General features: G+C 57.3%; 1 protein-coding gene across 6 annotated transcripts in view; it reads right to left on the reverse strand.

Annotated features, from left to right (window-relative positions):
• LOC133358668 (rho GTPase-activating protein 44-like) overlaps window positions 1-17,698 on the reverse strand; it is a 68,581-nt gene that overhangs the window by 38,487 nt on the left and 12,396 nt on the right. The window lies entirely within an intron of this gene.

The following is a 17,698-nucleotide window of genomic DNA, read 5'->3' on the forward strand; positions in this document are numbered from 1 at the left end:
AGCACCACCAGCAGCATCACCACCAGCACCACCAGCACCACCAGCAGCACCACCAGCACCACCAGCACCACCAGCAGCAGCACCACCACCACCACCAGCACCACCAGCAGCAGCAGCACCACCACCACAGCACCACCAGCAGCACACCAGCACCACCAGCAGCAGCAGCACCACCACCACCAGCACCAACCAGCAGCACCACCAGCACCACCAGCATCACCAGCCACCACCAGCAGCAGCACCACCACCAGCACCACCAGCACCCCAGCAGCACCACCAGCACCACCAGCACCACCACCAGCAGCACAACAGCAACCACCAGCACCACCAGCACAGCAGCAGCAGCACCACCACCAGCACCACCAGCACCACCAGCAGCACCACCAGCACCACCAGCAGCACCACCAGCACCACCAGCAGCACCACCAGCACCACCAGCAGCACCACCAGCACCACCAGCACCACCAGTACCACCAGCACCACCAGCACCACCACCAGCACCACCAGCAGCAGCACCACCACCAGCAGCACCACCAGCACCACCAGCACCAGCAGCAGCAGAAGCCACCACCACCAGCACCACCACCAGCACACCAGCAGCACCACCAGCACCACCAGCACCACCAGCACCACCAGCAGCACCACCAGCACCACCAGTACCACCAGCACCACCAGACCACCACCAGCACCACCTAGCAGCAGCACCACCACCAGCAGCACCACCAGCACCACCAGCACCAGCAGCAGCAGAAGCACCACCACCAGCACCACCAGCAGCACCACCAGCACCACCAGCACCACCAGCACCACCAGCAGCACCACCAGCACCACCAGTACCACCAGCACCACCAGCACCACCAGTACCACCAGCACCAAAAGCACCACCACCAGCACCACCACCAGCAGCAGCAGCAGCACCAGCACCACCAGCAGCATCACCACCAGCACCACCAGCACCACCAGCACCACCAGCACCAGCGCCAACAGCGCCGACAGCACCACCAGCGCCAACAGTGCCGACAGCACCGACAGCGCCGACAGCGCCGACAGTGCCAACAGCGCCTGCTGTTAGAGCCCCACACCAAGCAAGCCCCTTTCGCAGTCGCCCGTCGTGGCGACCAGGAACCCGGGCAGCAGCTATAGAAGAGTGGTAAGGAGGCGCCTGAACCGTCGGTGAGTGAGCGGTGCCACTCCCGAGCGGTGGATCATCGGTCACCCTGACTGCTGAGTGGACGAGTGAGTGGGCAGGTGAGCAACTGGGTCGGTGAATGAGCGAGTGAGTGGGCGAGTGACTGGGCGAGTGACTGGGCGAGTGACTGGGCGAGTGACTGGGTGAGTGACTGGGTGAGTGACAGGGCGAGTGACTGGGCGAGTGACTGGGCGAGTGACTGGGCGAGTGACTGGGTGAGTGAATGACTGCGTGAGTCAGTGGGTGGATGAATGAGTGAGAGGGTAAATGTATGGGTGAATGAATGAGTGACTGGGTAAGTGACTGGCTGAGTAACAGGTTGAATGAGTGAGTGAGTGACTGGGTGAGTGAGTGTGCGAATGACTGGGTGAGTGAATGACTGGGTGAGTCAGTGGGTGAATAAGTGAGTGACTGGGTAAGTGACAGACTGAGTGACAGGTTGAGTGAGTGGGTGAGTGAGTGGGTGAGTGAGTGGGTGAGTGACTGGGTGAGTGACTGGACGAGTGAGTGAGCGGGTGGCTGCGGAGACTCGGCAAGTGCTGGATCATCAGTAAGCCGACTGCCGCTTGACTCTGATGTCTATCGGGCGCAGCAGTGGACTGCTGGGTACTGCACTCCACATGCAGCAGCAGCAGGGTTCCAACGTCGGCCGCGTCTCTGCTTTGTACAGCAGCAGTCCTAGTTTGTACTAGAGGTGTTTTGGGGTCAGATCGCGTGAGTATATAAATGTTGTGCCGTTAAACTCTCCACCACCCGACACGGCCAATTCGTAAGGTCTGTCACGTAAACGGAACGTGTCGTTACGAGTAAAGCCCACCGCTGTGTTGCAGAGCCAATCAACAACATTTACAATCTACTAATGGGCTGTGTCGGGTGGTGGCGGGTTTAACGGCACAACATTTATATATTGACACTATCTAACCCAAAAAAAACACCAATAACACGGATGATATTTGTCGCGAAAGCCGACGTGTTAAACAAGAGACCCCGTTGTTCGGTGTTCACGAAGGATTTGGCGAGGAGGGGAAAACCCACGGCTTGCTTAGCCGCACGAGGAACGCAGCTGTTCCAGCTCCGACGGGGACCGCTGTGCCAAGCGGATTCGTGGCTTCGCTGTGACTGAGAAGACCATTGTTGGATATGATGCCGAGGTCAGAGCAGGTGGAGCTGCTGGAGGGGAGGAGGTGCCGGGGAAGAGTGAGTATCGGAGTGAGTGGCCCTGCGGTCACCTCACTCCCATTGCTTCTCCCTTGGAACCAAAGGCAAAGATCACTTGTACAGCCTTCACAGACTGTTGGGGCAAGTGCTGCTAGCGAGCGGCACCTACGAAGGCCGGGTGGTGTGACCAGCACCGGTGGCGATGTTTACTACGCACCGCAAAAGGAACTCATTTGCGGCTGAGTCGACCTATGGGAGGCCCAGGACAAGTTCAGATATTGGTGGCCGTGAGCGGGAATCAGACCCGGGTCGCCAGGTTCATAGCGCAGCGTAGCGCTAACCGCTACACCACCGCTCCCCACGCACACAACCACCCAACATCGCCCAGGCAGGCTCACAATGGCAGGGCGCTGGTGGATATAATCCCATGATCCTCTGGGGGGGCAGTATCCCATGATGCTCTGGGAGAGGCACTATCCCATGATCCTCTGGGAGAGGCACTATCCCATGATGCTCTGGGAGAGGCACTATCCCATGATCCTCTGGGAGAGGCAGTATCCCATGATCCTCTGGGAGAGGCATTATCCCATGATGCTCTGGGAGAGGCAGTATCCCATGATGCTCTGGGAGAGGCAGTATCCCATGATGCTCTGGGAGAGGCAGTATCCCATGATGCTCTGGGAGAGGCAGTATCCCATGATGCAGCAGCCTGATTGCCACCACCACCACCACGTGCTGCGTCCAGCTGCTTCCGGTGCCTTTCACACAGTTGCACCCCCCCCCCCCCCCCCCCATTGAAACCGCAGTGGCATAAAAACTTCTATTTCTGGGGGATGGGGGGAGGGGAGGATGGTTGGGGGAGGGGGCAGGGGCAGGGCAAGGGGGTGGGGGCTGGAGCGAGCGGCTCGCAAACGAAAAGTCGCGAGGTCAAATCCTGATTGGGGGGCGGGGGGGGTGACTAAGCCCATCATCCCCCCGTCCAAAGGGGGGGGGAGTCGATAAAAAAATGCGCACCACTTTATCGGAAAAGTCACCAGGAGTTGTCCTGTGGACATACTCGCCCTCGCCATAGGAACGTGGATTTTCCACCACTGGCTCTGCGGGGCTGCGGACACGTGACGCTCGGTCGAACGGCTGAACTAAACCAAAACAACTTTACATTTTATTGTACCGGGTGCAAGGCCCCGACCGAGCTACTTAGCTCCGTTCACGGACGTGACCTGGCCGCCGCAACCGATAGCATCTCAACAAAGTGGCCGATATCATCGTCGCTGCCGTCGCGTGGAAACTTACAGCAGCAGCAGCAGCCAAATGCTCCCTGCGACGAGTTTGACGGTCGGCTTCCCGGGACGGGAAATGCGAGAGGGGAGGGCGCCGGGGGGGGGGGGGGGGGCAGCTACGGGGCAGGGGGCCCACCCGGCGAAACCCACGGTGCCACCAACGCCACCGGCGACGATTGTCTGAACCGGTCCTGGGCCTCCCCTAGGTCGACTCAGCCTCAAATGAGCACCTGGTGCCGCGTGTAAAAACATCGCCGCTGGGGCGTGGTGCTGACCAAGCCTCCCTCAACTTGTTTGGGACTGCTTCTTGTGTTTAGTTTGGCCTTCCCCGCGACTCCGATTATACACTGGTCAACACACTTTTTCTGGCATAAGCTATTCCATCGGTTTTAAGGTAATTTTGGGGTGCTGATTCCAAATCTGGCATCAGTTTTTGTCTATCACATCAGTTTTTTGAGATATCAAATATTGCATTTTCAATAAAAACTGCAGAGGAAAAATATTAAATAAATGTGGATATCTACATAAAATGATATTATAAACACACTATCCTAAAAATATAGCACCATATTTTAACACTAAAGCAGTCACTGACTCGCAACAACTTGCAATCATAAGTGACAGAGTTAATTTCGGGTAAAATCAATGAAAATGGGGTATGCCGATAGCATAAAATGAGATGTGATAGAGCAAATCTGAGATCAGATTTGGAATCAGCACTCTGAAATTAGTCTAGAACAGCTGCAAAAGTCCGGGCCAGAAAAAATTGATTTTTTTTGTTGACCAGTGTTAACAACGCTAGCTAAGTACGGTGCGAAAGAAGTTCTACACAGACACACATAGGCGCTCCTCACGAATAGCACTTGCCCCAACAGTCTGTTGAGGCTACACAGGGCATGTCTTTGGTGGTGGTAGTGGGAGCGAGGTCTGCTTCAGGAAATAACAAAGGTGATTCCACGCACTCCCCTACCTCTCATCTCACTCTACTCCCCTCCACGCACTCTCCTACCTCTCCCCTCTCATCTCACTCTACTCCCCTCCACGCACTCTCCTGCCTCTCCCCTCTCATCTCACTCCACTCCCCTCCACGCACTCTCCTACCTCTCCCCTCTCATCTCACTCTACTCCCCTCCACGCACTCTCCTGCCTCTCCCCTCTCTCATCTCACTCCACGCACTCTCCTACCTCTCCCCTCTCATCTCACTCTACTCCCCTCCACGCACTCTCCTGCCTCTCCCCTCTCATCTCACTCCACTCCCCTCCACGCACTCTCCTGCCTCTCCCCTCTCTCATCTCACTCCACTCCCCTCCACGCACTCTCCTACCTCTCCCCTCTCATCTCACTCTACTCCCCTCCACGCACTCTCCTGCCTCTCCCCTCTCATCTCACTCCACTCCCCTCCACGCACTCTCCTACCTCTCCCCTCTCATCTCACTCTACTCCCCTCCACGCACTCTCCTGCCTCTCCCCTCTCTCATCTCACTCCACTCCCCTCCACGCACTCTCCTACCTCTCCCCTCTCATCTCACTCTACTCCCCTCCACGCACTCTCCTACCTCTCCCCTCTCATCTCACTCTACTCCCCTCCACGCACTCTCCTACCTCTCCCCTCTCATCTCACTCTATTCCCCTCCACGCACTCTCCTGCCTCTCCCCTCTCATCTCACTCTACTTCCCTCCACGCACTCTCCTACCTCTCCCCTCTCATCTCACTCTACTTCCCTCCACGCACTCTCCTACTTCTCCCCTCTCCTCTCACTCTACTCCCCTCCACACACTCTCCTACCTCTCCCCTCTCATCTCACTCCACGCACTCTCCCCTCTCATCTCACTCTACTCCCCTCCACTCACTCTCCTGCCTCTCCCCTCTCATCTCACTCTACTTCCCTCCACGCACTCTCCTACCTCTCCCCTCTCATCTCACTCTACTCCCCTCCACGCACTCTCCTACCTCTCCCCTCTCATCTCACTCTACTCCCCTCCACGCACTCTCCTACCTCTCCCCTCTCATCTCACTCTACTCCCCTCCACGCACTCTCCTGCCTCTCCCCTCTCATCTCACTCTACTCCCCTCCACCACGCACTCTCCTACCTCTCCCCTCTCATCTCACTCTACTCCCCTCCACGCTCTCTCCTACCTCTCCCCTCTCATCTCACTCTACTCCCCTCCACGCACTCTCCTACCTCTCCTCTCTCATCTCACTCTACTCCCCTCCACACACTCTCCTACCTCTCCCCTCCAGGTTAAGTCATAAATGGCTGTGATGTTTAGTAGTTATTTTCGGTGTTACATTAACAGGTTAAACGTCTCACTAACACAGCCACCGTTGCTCGTTCTCCTCGATGTGGCGGTGGCTCTCCGATCTTACATTGACATGCTATCTCTCATAATACAATGGTCATCTTCACATCTTCGTCGTCATGGAGGTATCTCAGCTGTCCGATCTTACATTGATATGCAAATCTCTTCACTAGCCCCGCTTACTTCGCTCATGACCCGTGGGCTACACCCATCTCAAACCTTTAGAACATCCTGCCTCAGCAGCTCTCTCGCTAGTTTTTTTCACCTGATGACGATTGCTTGTGTTGCGATGGAAACGTCGTGATTTTTTTTTTCTATCTAAGTGGCTTTACCGAAAGACCCAAAGAATATTACTTCTGGCAGCCACGAAAGCTCTAAGTCATGATTCAGTACAGGTCACTCCCAGCTAGAAGGAGCCTGGGTTGGATTCCGGACAGGGGCACCTCCTCCCCTCGTGGAGGCTGCATGATGTTCTCCCCCCGTTCTGCCGCAGTGGCGAGACGTCAACTCCCTCCCCGAGTACGCAGGAAGTCGTGGGTTCGATCCTGACCCTGACGCCCGCTGTATATATTGACGAGAGCCAATGCCTCAGTGCGGCTCGTTTGAGTTGCAGCAGCAGCAGCAAATCACTTTTGACTTCTGACTATTAACCAGGGCGCCCTACCGGATTCAAACAGCACACACACAGCACATGCATGCACGCAGCACACACGCAGCACACGCACACAGCGCACACACAGCACACACACAGCACACGCATGCAGCACACACGCAGCACACGCACACAGCGCACACACAGCACACGCGCACACGGCACACGCATGCACGCGGCACACACACAGCACATGCACACAGCGCACACACAGCACACGCACAGCACACGGCACACGCACAGCACACGCATGCAGCACACACGCAGCACATGCACACAGCGCACACACAGCACACGCACAGCACACGGCACACGCACAGCACACGCACAGCACACGCACAGCACACGCACGCAGCACACTCACAACACACACACACACATATGCGCAGCACACAACAGACAGGCGCGCACACACCACACCACTCTGTCTCTGCGCTGTCTCTCCACATCACCCCAGGCAAATTCTTCTGTCCGTACCAGTTGAACCTGTACGGCAGGCGGATCCCACCAGCCCCATACGCATATCTATGGCGTAAATATACACACAGACATAGATACACACATAGAGACACACACATAGATACACACACATAGATACACACACACAGACACACACACAGATACACACACAGATACACACACACATAGAGACACACATACAGACACACACACACAGATACACACACACACAGATACACTCACACACAGATACACACACACAGACACACACATAGATACACACACACATAGAGACACACATACAGACACACACACACAGATACACACACACATAGATACACTCACACACAGATACACACAGAGACACACACGATGATGATGACGGTGATGGTTATAAAATGATGATGATGATGACAAAGGTGCTCATAATGATGGTGATGATAGTGATGGTGATGATTGTGATGATGGTGATAAAGGTGCTAAGAACGATGGTGGTGATAGTGATGACGGATACAAGGTGTTAATAATGATTGTGATGATGGTGATGATAGTGATGGTGATGATGGTGATGAAGGTGCTAATAACGATGGTGATGATTGTGATGATGATGATGACAAAGGTGCTAAGAATAATGGTGGTGATGGTTATGATGGCGACGACGATGATGATGATGATGGTGCCTAACTGCCTGTGGATATAAACCCACCATCATCATCATCACCACCACCACGGGACAATGAGTTGCTGTTTGATCAGCTGAGCTGGGCAACTTATGAACTATATATAACTAGGGCTGAACATCAGCCGTAACATCTATCAGCGTACACACACACAGAGACACAGCCTCAACAGGCTGGTTGGGGCAAGTGTCGTTCGCAAGCTGCAGCTATGAAGGCCGGCAAGGGTGGTCAACACCACGCCCGGCCGCCTTTGTCTCCCCGGTTCTGATGCCTGCACATCGACAATTTTTAGAAAAATCGTCACTGCTGTTGGTGGCTCGGGAGCAAATCGAACTCGGGCCGCCAGGCTCGTAGTGCAGCGCGCTAACCGCTGCGCCACCACTCCCCCACTACACCAATATAGACAAAGATGCCCCATATAGCCTGAGGACACTATTGGAACAAGTGCCAACACACACAAAGACAAATATTACCCGTATAGCTGTAACAGACAATTGGGGCAAGTGCCAACACGCACAAAGACAAAGATCCCCCGTATAGCCCTAACAGACAGTTGGGGCAAGTGCCCACACGCACAAAGACAAAGATCCCCCGTATAGCTGCAACAGACAGTTGGGGCAAGTGCCAACACACACAAAGATAAAGATCCCCCGTATAGACATAAGAGAGAGTTGGGGAAAGTGCCCACACGCGCAGGCCGCTGTCTCGTTATCACAAGAGACGACGACCCTGGTTTGTGTCGCGGACAAAAGGAGCTTTTGTGTCAAGGCCCTCTGCGTAAACACAAACGACTCGGCCGTGATTGCCGTTAATTATTAAGTGCGGGGAAGATGCAATAGAGATCCGCCCACCACAACACTGATGCCCACCACAACACTGATTCCAGCCACAACACTGATGCCCACCACAACACTGATGCTCACCACAACACTGATGCTCACCACAACACTGATGCTCACCACAACACTGATGCTCACCACAACACTGATGCTCACCACAACACTGATGCTCACCACAACACTGATGCTCACCACAACACTGATGCTCACCACAACACTGATGCCCACCACAACACTGATGCTCACCACAACACTGATGTCCCACCACAACACTGATGTCCACCACAACACTCACGTGGCATACTCCACCACAACACTGATGCTCACCACAACACTGATGTCCCACCACAACACTGATGCTCACCACAACACTGATGTACCACCACAACACTGATGCTCACCACAACACTGATGCTCACCACAACACTGATGCCCACCACAACACTGATGTACCACCACAACACTGATGCCCACCACAACACTGATGTACCACCACAACACTGATGCTCACCACAACACTGATGCTCACCACAACACTGATGCTCACCACAACACTGATGCTCACCACAACACTGATGCTCACCACAACACTGATGCTCACCACAACACTGATGCTCACCACAACACTGATGTACCACCACAACACTGATGCTCACCACAACACTGATGCTCACCACAACACTGATGTACCACCACAACACTGATGCTCACCACAACACTGATGCTCACCACAACACTGATGTACCACCACAACACTGATGCTCACCACAACACTGATGTACCACCACAACACTGATGCTCACCACAACACTGATGCTCACCACAACACTGATGCTCACCACAACACTGATGCTCACCACAACACTGATGTACCACCACAACACTGATGCTCACCACAACACTGATGTACCACCACAACACTGATGCTCACCACAACACTGATGCCCACCACAACACTGATGCTCACCACAACACTGATGTACCACCACAACACCGATCCTCACCACAACACTGATGCTCACCACAACACTGATGCTCACCACAACACTGATGCTCACCACAACACCGATGCCCACCACAACACTGATGCTCACCACAACACTGATGCTCACCACAACACTGATGCCCACCACAACACTGATGCTCACCACAACACTGATGCTCACCACAACACTGATGCTCACCACAACACTGATGCTCACCACAACACTGATGCTCACCACAACACTGATGCTCACCACAACACTGATGTACCACCACAACACTGATGTACCACCACAACACTGATGCTCACCACAACACTGATGCTCACCACAACACTGATGCTCACCACAACACTGATGCTCACCACAACACTGATGCTCACCACAACACTGATGCTCACCACAACACTGATGCCCACCACAACACTGATGCTCACCACAACACTGATGTCCCACCACAACACTGATGCTCACCACAACACGTGGGCCAGCGAGGACCGCTGTCCCACGTTACCCGCCCCCACTCCCCCCACGTTACCACGAGGGGTGGGTGTCGAGGGTGGGGGGGAGCGAGGGTGGGGGTGGCGAGGGGGGTGGCGAGAGGGGTGGCGAGGGTGGGGGGGGGGTGGCGAGGTGGGGGTGGGGGTGTCGAGGGTGGGGGGGAGCGAGGGTGGGGGTGGCGAGGGGGGTGGCGAGAGGGGTGGCGAGGGTGGGGGGGGGGTGGCGAGGTGGGGGTGGGGGTGTCGAGGGTGGGGGGGAGCGAGGGTGGGGGTGGCGAGGGGGGTGGCGAGAGGGGTGGCGAGGGTGGGGGGTGTCGAGGGTGGGGGTGGCGAGGGGGGTGGCAAGGGGGGGGGGGTAGCGAGGGTGGGGGGGTGTCGAGGGTGGGGGGGAGCGAGGGTGGGGGTGGCGAGGGGGGTGGCGAGAGGGGTGGCGAGGGTGGGGGGGGGGTGGCGAGGTGGGGGTGGGGGTGTCGAGGGTGGGGGGGAGCGAGGGTGGGGGTGGCGAGGGGGGTGGCGAGGGGGGTGGCGAGGGTGGGGGAGGGGTGGCGAGGTGGGGGTGGGGGTGTCGAGGGTGGGGGGGAGCGAGGGTGGGGGTGGCGAGGGGGGTGGCGAGAGGGGTGGCGAGGGTGGGGGGTGTCGAGGGTGGGGGTGGCGAGGGGGGTGGCAAGGGGGGGGGGGTAGCGAGGGTGGGGGGGTGGCGAGGGTGGGGGGGAGCGAGGGTGGGGGTGGCGAGGGGGGTGGCGAGAGGGGTGGCGAGGGTGGGGGGGGGGTGGCGAGGTGGGGGTGGGGGTGTCGAGGGTGGGGGGGAGCGAGGGTGGGGGTGGCGAGGGGGGTGGCGAGGGGGGTGGCGAGGGTGGGGGAGGGGTGGCGAGGTGGGGGTGGGGGTGTCGAGGGTGGGGGGGAGCGAGGGTGGGGGTGGCGAGGGGGGTGGCGAGAGGGGTGGCGAGGGTGGGGGGTGTCGAGGGTGGGGGTGGCGAGGGGGGTGGCAAGGGGGGGGGGGTAGCGAGGGTGGGGGGGTGGCGAGGGTGGGGGGGTGGTGAGGGTGGGGGGGGTGGCGAAGGGGCACACAGGTGCAGAATGGAGCAGACCGGCTTGAGCGGACCGTACAATCCATGGGCACGGCCGCCCCCGTCTCTCTCCGCGTGACCTCGCCAGGGTCGCGTGCCACGTGGGGGCCAGTGGCGTTGGGGGGGTGGGCAACCGTTCTGACCGGGGCGCTCGCTCGCGACTCCGACAATCGGATCGACCCTTGACCCCATCGCGCAGCGGCCGCCCTCCCGGGAGATTGGGGCCGGCCGCCTGGCGAGGCTCCGGGGGTCAGGGTTCAGATCGCAAAGACGCTCCGGGGGGAGATTCTCACAGAGCGAAACGTCGCTCGGGGCGGAGACGCGGCGGGGCCCGGCGCTAACGGCACACGGCCGCAGTTCGTCTGGAACTGGACCACGCAGCAGCAGCAGCAGCAGCAGGAGCAGCAGCAGGGGCAGCAGCAGGGGCAGCAGCAGGGGCAGCAGCAAAGGCAGCAGCAAAGGCAGCAGCAAAGGCAGCAGGGGCAGCGACGTCTCCCCCTTCCCACTGTGAATCAACTGCACGAGGCTGCATCTGCGAGCCAGCAGCAGCAAGAGCTGCAGGAGCAGCAGCAGCAGCAGGGGCAGCAGCAGGGGCAGCAGCAGGGGCAGCGGGAACAGCTGCAGCAGGGGCAGCAGGAGCAGCAGCAGGGGCAGCAGCAGGGGCAGCAGGAGCAGCAGCAGCAGCAGCGGTAGCAGCAGCAGCAGCGCGGCTGTGGGAAGGATAGCGCCAGCGCCACTTTTGCGTATTTACTCACACAGCTACAACAACACGGGTGGGTGTGTAAATATATATTTATAATCTCCTTACTCCTCTCACCGCGCTGGACCGGTGCCCGGCTGGGAGGTCAGGCTGCCGTGTCGCCAAACGCCGATAAAAATAACCGAGGAATGCTCGGCAATATTTGGAGAGAAGGAGGCGGCGGTGGCGGCGGTCATGGTGGTGGTCGTGGTAGTGGTGGTGGCGGAAGTGGTGGTATCGTTGGTGGTGGTGGCAAGAGTGGCGGTGGTGGTGGTGGTGATTGTGGTAGTGGTGGCGGTAGCGTTGGCGATAGCGTTAGCGGTAGCATTGGTGGTGGCGGTGGTTGTGTAGTGGCGGTGGCAGCGGTGGTGGTGGTGAGAGTGGCGGTCGTGGCGGTGGTGGTGATTGTGGTAGTGGTGGTGGTGAGAGTGGTGGTGGTCGTGGTAGCGGTGGTCGTGGTAACATTGGAGGTGGTGGTGATTGTGGCAGTGATGGTGGCGGCGGCGGTGGTGGCGAGGGTGGCGAGAGTGGCGGTCGTGGTGGTTGTGGTTGTGGTGGTGATTGTGATAGCGGTGGCAGCAGTGACGGCGGTGTTCGCGGCGGTGCTGGTGGCGGTAGCGGTGGTGACCGTGCCCAGTCGTAAACCTCCAGTGGTAATAAGACGGCTCACCGAGTGATCTTCCTGTGACACCAGCAGTGGTAATAAGACGGCTCACCGAGTGATCCTACTGTAGAACCCTTCACCCGTGCCAGCACCACGGAAAAGGGAGGAGAGTCAGACCAACACTAAACTTTATTATTATTGTTGTTGTTGACCAGGTAAGGCCGGCTGAGCTATGAGCTCTTGCTCAGAGGCGACCTGGTCGCACGTGACCGGAGCTCACCATGATCGCAGTGGCCAATATCAACGTCGTACTCAGAATGTTAATGTTGTGGCTTGGCTCTCCAACACACAAACGGGTGTGCTGTAGTAGTATACTACACTATACACTACACACTACACATATACTACACTATACACTACACTATACACTACACACTACACTATACACTACACTATACACTGGTGCTGTACTCGTGACGAATTGGCACGTTCTGTTTACGTGACAAACCTGACTGATTGGCCGTGTCGGGTGGTGGAGGGTTTAACGACACATTTATTTATTTACGCCATCTAACCCACAAAAGGCCTCTATTATGGATCATCGTTATCACCACCACCACCACCATCACCACCACCACCATCACCACCACCACCACGTGGGAATTCAATTCACAGCGGCGGCTAAACATTCTCGACGCGCTTCGTTCCTAAATGTGTAGCAGGGCAAAAACGGGAGAAGGAACCCCGGAGACGGATCCACGCCGCGACCACCACGGGGAGGAGAGAGAGAGAAAGAGCGAGAACACGCGGGCCCCAAATACACAACAGCAGCAGCAGCAAGGCGTCGATCGCCAGCGGGGCCGAGATCGAACCCACGCGCTCCTGCGTGGCAGGCGAGCGAGACGTGTAACACCTCCACGGCACGCGGCGCGAGACCGTGTTCGTGGATGGGAAACCGCGACGTTCAGCCCAAAACGGAACCCCGCGGCACAAGCCAGTCGCTGGCTCACGGTGACTGCTGCCGGCAACGATTGCCCTGGAGTGGAGCTACGGACCACCCACGGGTTGCAACGCGGCGGATATAGGGCAGCAGCAGCGAATCTGTCAACTCGGTACGCAAATAGCGCAGATGATGGCCGAGGATTGGAATGTTGCATCGCACGAGTGGCGGCAGCGGCTTCAGGAGGCTGATGATGATGGTGGTGGTAGTGGCGCTAATGTTTGTCGCATCGCAGGATGGTCAGAGGTGGTGGTGACTTGCAGGTCTTCATCCAGCAGTGGATTATGGATGTTGACGATGACGACGATGGAGGTGCCAGAATTCTGTCCAGCCAATCGCAGCTAGGGGGTCGTTAACCAGGAAGCGGTAACCGCGTTGAGAGCCGGTTATCGGTTAAGAGCCGGTCACCGATTCCGGTGGAGCTGGAGTAACGGACGCACCGATTGCCACGGAAGTGCAAACCGCACGGCGGCAGGCCTGGGTCGCGGCGCGTCGATGCAAGTCGCCCTCACTTCTCAGGTTAAAAAGGTTTAAAAGTAAAATTATTAATAAAACTGGGACCCTTTTAGCCGGCATCAAAGTATGAAAAAATACTAATCGCCGTTTTACCCTTTCCGCTAATTAACCTGGCGTTGTTTTAAGATGTTCAACCTCTGGACAGAAACCTTCTGCGAGGAATCAAGTCCGCATTGACCACACGCGGTACCGACCCGTGGCAAGACGTGCAAAGGAAGGCTGTTTTATACTGGTAGGAACCTCCTGGTTACACCAGCCCACAGGGGATTATTGTGTCCGTCGTGCAGGGAGGGGCTGGGTGGGGAGGGAGGGGCTGGTGGGGAGGGAGGAGCTGGGTGGGGAGGGGCTGGGTGGGGAGGGTGGGGCTGGGTTGGGAGGGGAGGGTGGGGAGGGGCTGGGTGGGGAGGGTGGGGCTGGGTGGGGGGTGGGAGGGGAGGGGCTGGTCACCCCGTGGTGCCCTTATACAACTCAACGTTTAACCTACTCACGCCGGCTTGTGCCCGCCCTCACAGTCGGCCATATTTGCGGAATACACCACGTCGCCATTGACCCTGCAGGCCATTGACCGAGCAACCCAACGTTCCTACCAGCTCCCTCCGCAGGACAATGTGTTTAATTTGGTTACGCATCTTGGGAGTTTGGGGGGGGGGGGGGGTATTTGAACCTTATGGCGGGACCCCGGGGTCCCATAAGCCCACGGCTCTCGCATGAACTGCGTTGCGACGTCATTTTATGTCCGTTGAAGGCGAACGACACGGCGATCTGTTCCTCTCGACGAGCTCTACGCGATTCGCTAATCAAAGTTTCCAAGTTTTGTTTCTTCTGCGCATTAATCCTCGCTGCGCTTGGACGACACGGCAACGGAATGATCCGTGCCAGGCGGGTCGCGGCGTCTACGTGCGCGGTGGGACGGAGTCGACAAAAATTACATAAATTAATTACGACTTTGACTTCCGCTTATTCGGAACCCCGCCACAAGGTTCATTTGTACCTGTGGTTAAATCACAAGCCTGCATGCGAAGATTGGGTTTTAGACAAGCGTGAGCTATTTGACTTGCTTGCTTGTAGCTCTGTCCAGCGCCTTGCTACCTCTGGGTGAAACGCGCTTCACAAGTGTAAAAGTATTAATTCTAGATTTGAAGCTTTCGTGACTGCAAGGATTCATATTCTTAGGTTTTTTCGGTAAAGTCACGTGTTATTATTATTATTATTTCATTTTTATTTTATTTTACTTTTATTAATTTAAATTTTTTACCTATGTGACTTTACCGACAAAACCTAAGAATATGTAAAAATATTATTAAGTTAGTATTAATATTATTCTTGCCAGAAAGGGTAAAACCTGGTCTTGTTTTGTCTTCCCGTGTCTCGACAGCGAGTTCTAAACATAGCGAGCGGACCGACGGGGGAGAATAGGGGGGGTCACATCGTCCAAAAAATAAATCCGGCGAGGTCACACGGAACTCCGTGGCTCCCAGGGCATCCCCTTACCCTCGCCAGGGTCCCACTCCTCAGGTTACAAAGGGCCCCAAGAGACACCCAGAGACGCTTAAGAGACCCTCGGAGACATTCAGAGACCCTGGGAGACCCCCAGATGTACTTGGAAGCTCCCAGAGACGGACAGACACCAAAAGAGACGGACAGACACCAAGAGCCGGCACCCGATCTGCCAGAAGCTGCTGTGAGCAGCTCCTTTCCCTCACCAGCAACATCGAAGGTGGATTCCAGCGAAAGTAAAAAACCGGTACCGCCACGATAGACCTCCCATCCGCCTACGACACCGCCTTGGGACGATGGGCCTCCGGTTCAGGGCTCCCGCTGAGGGCTCCTGCTAATCAGGGTTCCCGCTCAGGGCTCCTGCTAATCAGGGTTCCCGCTCAGGGCAGCGTGCGTCATCATCAAGTGTCATTCAGCACCGAATCTGCTGAACTCGATGGTCAGCAAACGAGAATTCCGGGCGCGCCTTTGCGGCAACACAAGCCGTACAAAGAATGTCAACGACCGGCTTACCTCGGTGATCGGCACAGCCTCCGATCCTGTTTTAAACATTCTTCACAAGCGACCTGCCAAAGGCATCATCCGGTAAAAAGTGTCACTGCGGACGACGGGGCAAGGGCTACTCTCGGGGCACAAGCCTGAAGTCCACTGCGAGACACGCGACGACGACTTCCGAAGGTGGAGGCTGCGGCCAAAGCCATCGAAAACAACCGTCTCAAATCCCCCGCCTCAATAACCGTGGCACGGACGCCCAGTTGTAAGCGACTCTCCGCAGTGGCCCTGTCAGACAACGAACCATATCCCAAGCACGTGGGGCACACCCTTGGACAAAAGCCTCACATTCAAAAGCCACATTGGGAAAACAACATAAAAGTCGCGTGGCTCCGATACGCAAAGTGTCCGCTGCCACGCGGGGAGCCGCCACCAAAACCTCTCTCCGCACGGCCCCCCCACCCCCCCCCCCCCCCCCCCGTGTACTCCGGTGCCGAGTGCCACTGCGCCAGCCCGGGCATCGAGCGCACCGCACAGAGAAGTTGGACGTCCGGATCGACGGCGCGCTTCCAGCAGTCACGGGCACGGCCGACACGCGCTTCCCGCCGGGCGGCGACCGGCTCTGGCCAAAGTGACGCCGGCAAACCTCCGCTGCCGGGACGCGGGGCGACGGCAAAACCGGCCGGGAGAAATCCGAGGAAGCGTTACTTCTTGCCGTTACATCGAGACCCGCTGGAGCCCCCGCGAACCAGAGGTCGCAACCGGGTACCCAATACCCGTACCCTACCCGATACCCGGCTACCCGTACCCGGCCGGGTACGGGTACCCGTTTGCGACCCTGGTGCGGCCGGGTACGGGTAGGCCGTGAGTCACTGGTGAGTAACCGTTTGTCACTCATTTCCCAACGTCTTGTCTCTTTTCACAATTCAAGTTCCTAGAATCAACCCACGCGCGCCTGCAACATGGCTTCATCCCAGAGGTCGCAATCAGGTACCCGATACCCGTACCCGTACCCTACCCGTACCCGGCCCGGCCGGGTACGGGTAGGGTACGGGTACGGCCGAGTACGGGTACCCGTTTGCGACTCTGGTGCGGCCGGGTACGGGTAAGGAATCAAAACCCGTTTGCGACCTCTGCCGCGAACCCGTCTGAGATCCCGGAAACCAATCTGGGATCGCGCGAGACAACCGGATGACGCTGGGAGGCGGGGGGTCAACTGGCGAGCACCAAAAACAAGGCCTCATCGCCGACCCCACCACCATTGCTCCGCACGGCTTTGGTCTGACAAACTACGGTGGCTCCATCGACCGCTTTGGAGCAGCAACTGGTCCGCTCACTCCTCCCTCCACGAGTGGAGAATTAAAGTTGAGAATTGAAGGCAACCCACGAAGTGACTGCGACCACCCGAAGCAGCCGACGGAGCCACCGCATCGCGAACAACTTCATCCTGCGCCCGCTCTCTGCCGGACTGAGCGCTATCAGTGGCGCCATGTCCCACATCCCACAACTGTCGCACGGCTCACAGACTTAAACTTGGACGTGTGGCTTGCAACAGACTTGCCATATGTTCGAGAGACAGAGACCCCCAGATATACCCAGAGACACGCAGAGACAAGCAGAGACATGCAGAGACACGTAGAGACACGTCGAGACACACAGAGAACCGCAGGGACATCCAGAGACACGCAGAGATGCACAGAGACCCCCAGATAAACCCAGAGACACGCAGAGACATGCAGA

The sequence above is a fragment of the Lethenteron reissneri genome, chromosome 63 (assembly GCF_015708825.2).
Source record: "Lethenteron reissneri isolate LAM-NWPU_2019-01 chromosome 63, ASM1570882v1, whole genome shotgun sequence".
NCBI classification, from domain to species: Eukaryota; Metazoa; Chordata; class Hyperoartia; order Petromyzontiformes; family Petromyzontidae; genus Lethenteron; species Lethenteron reissneri.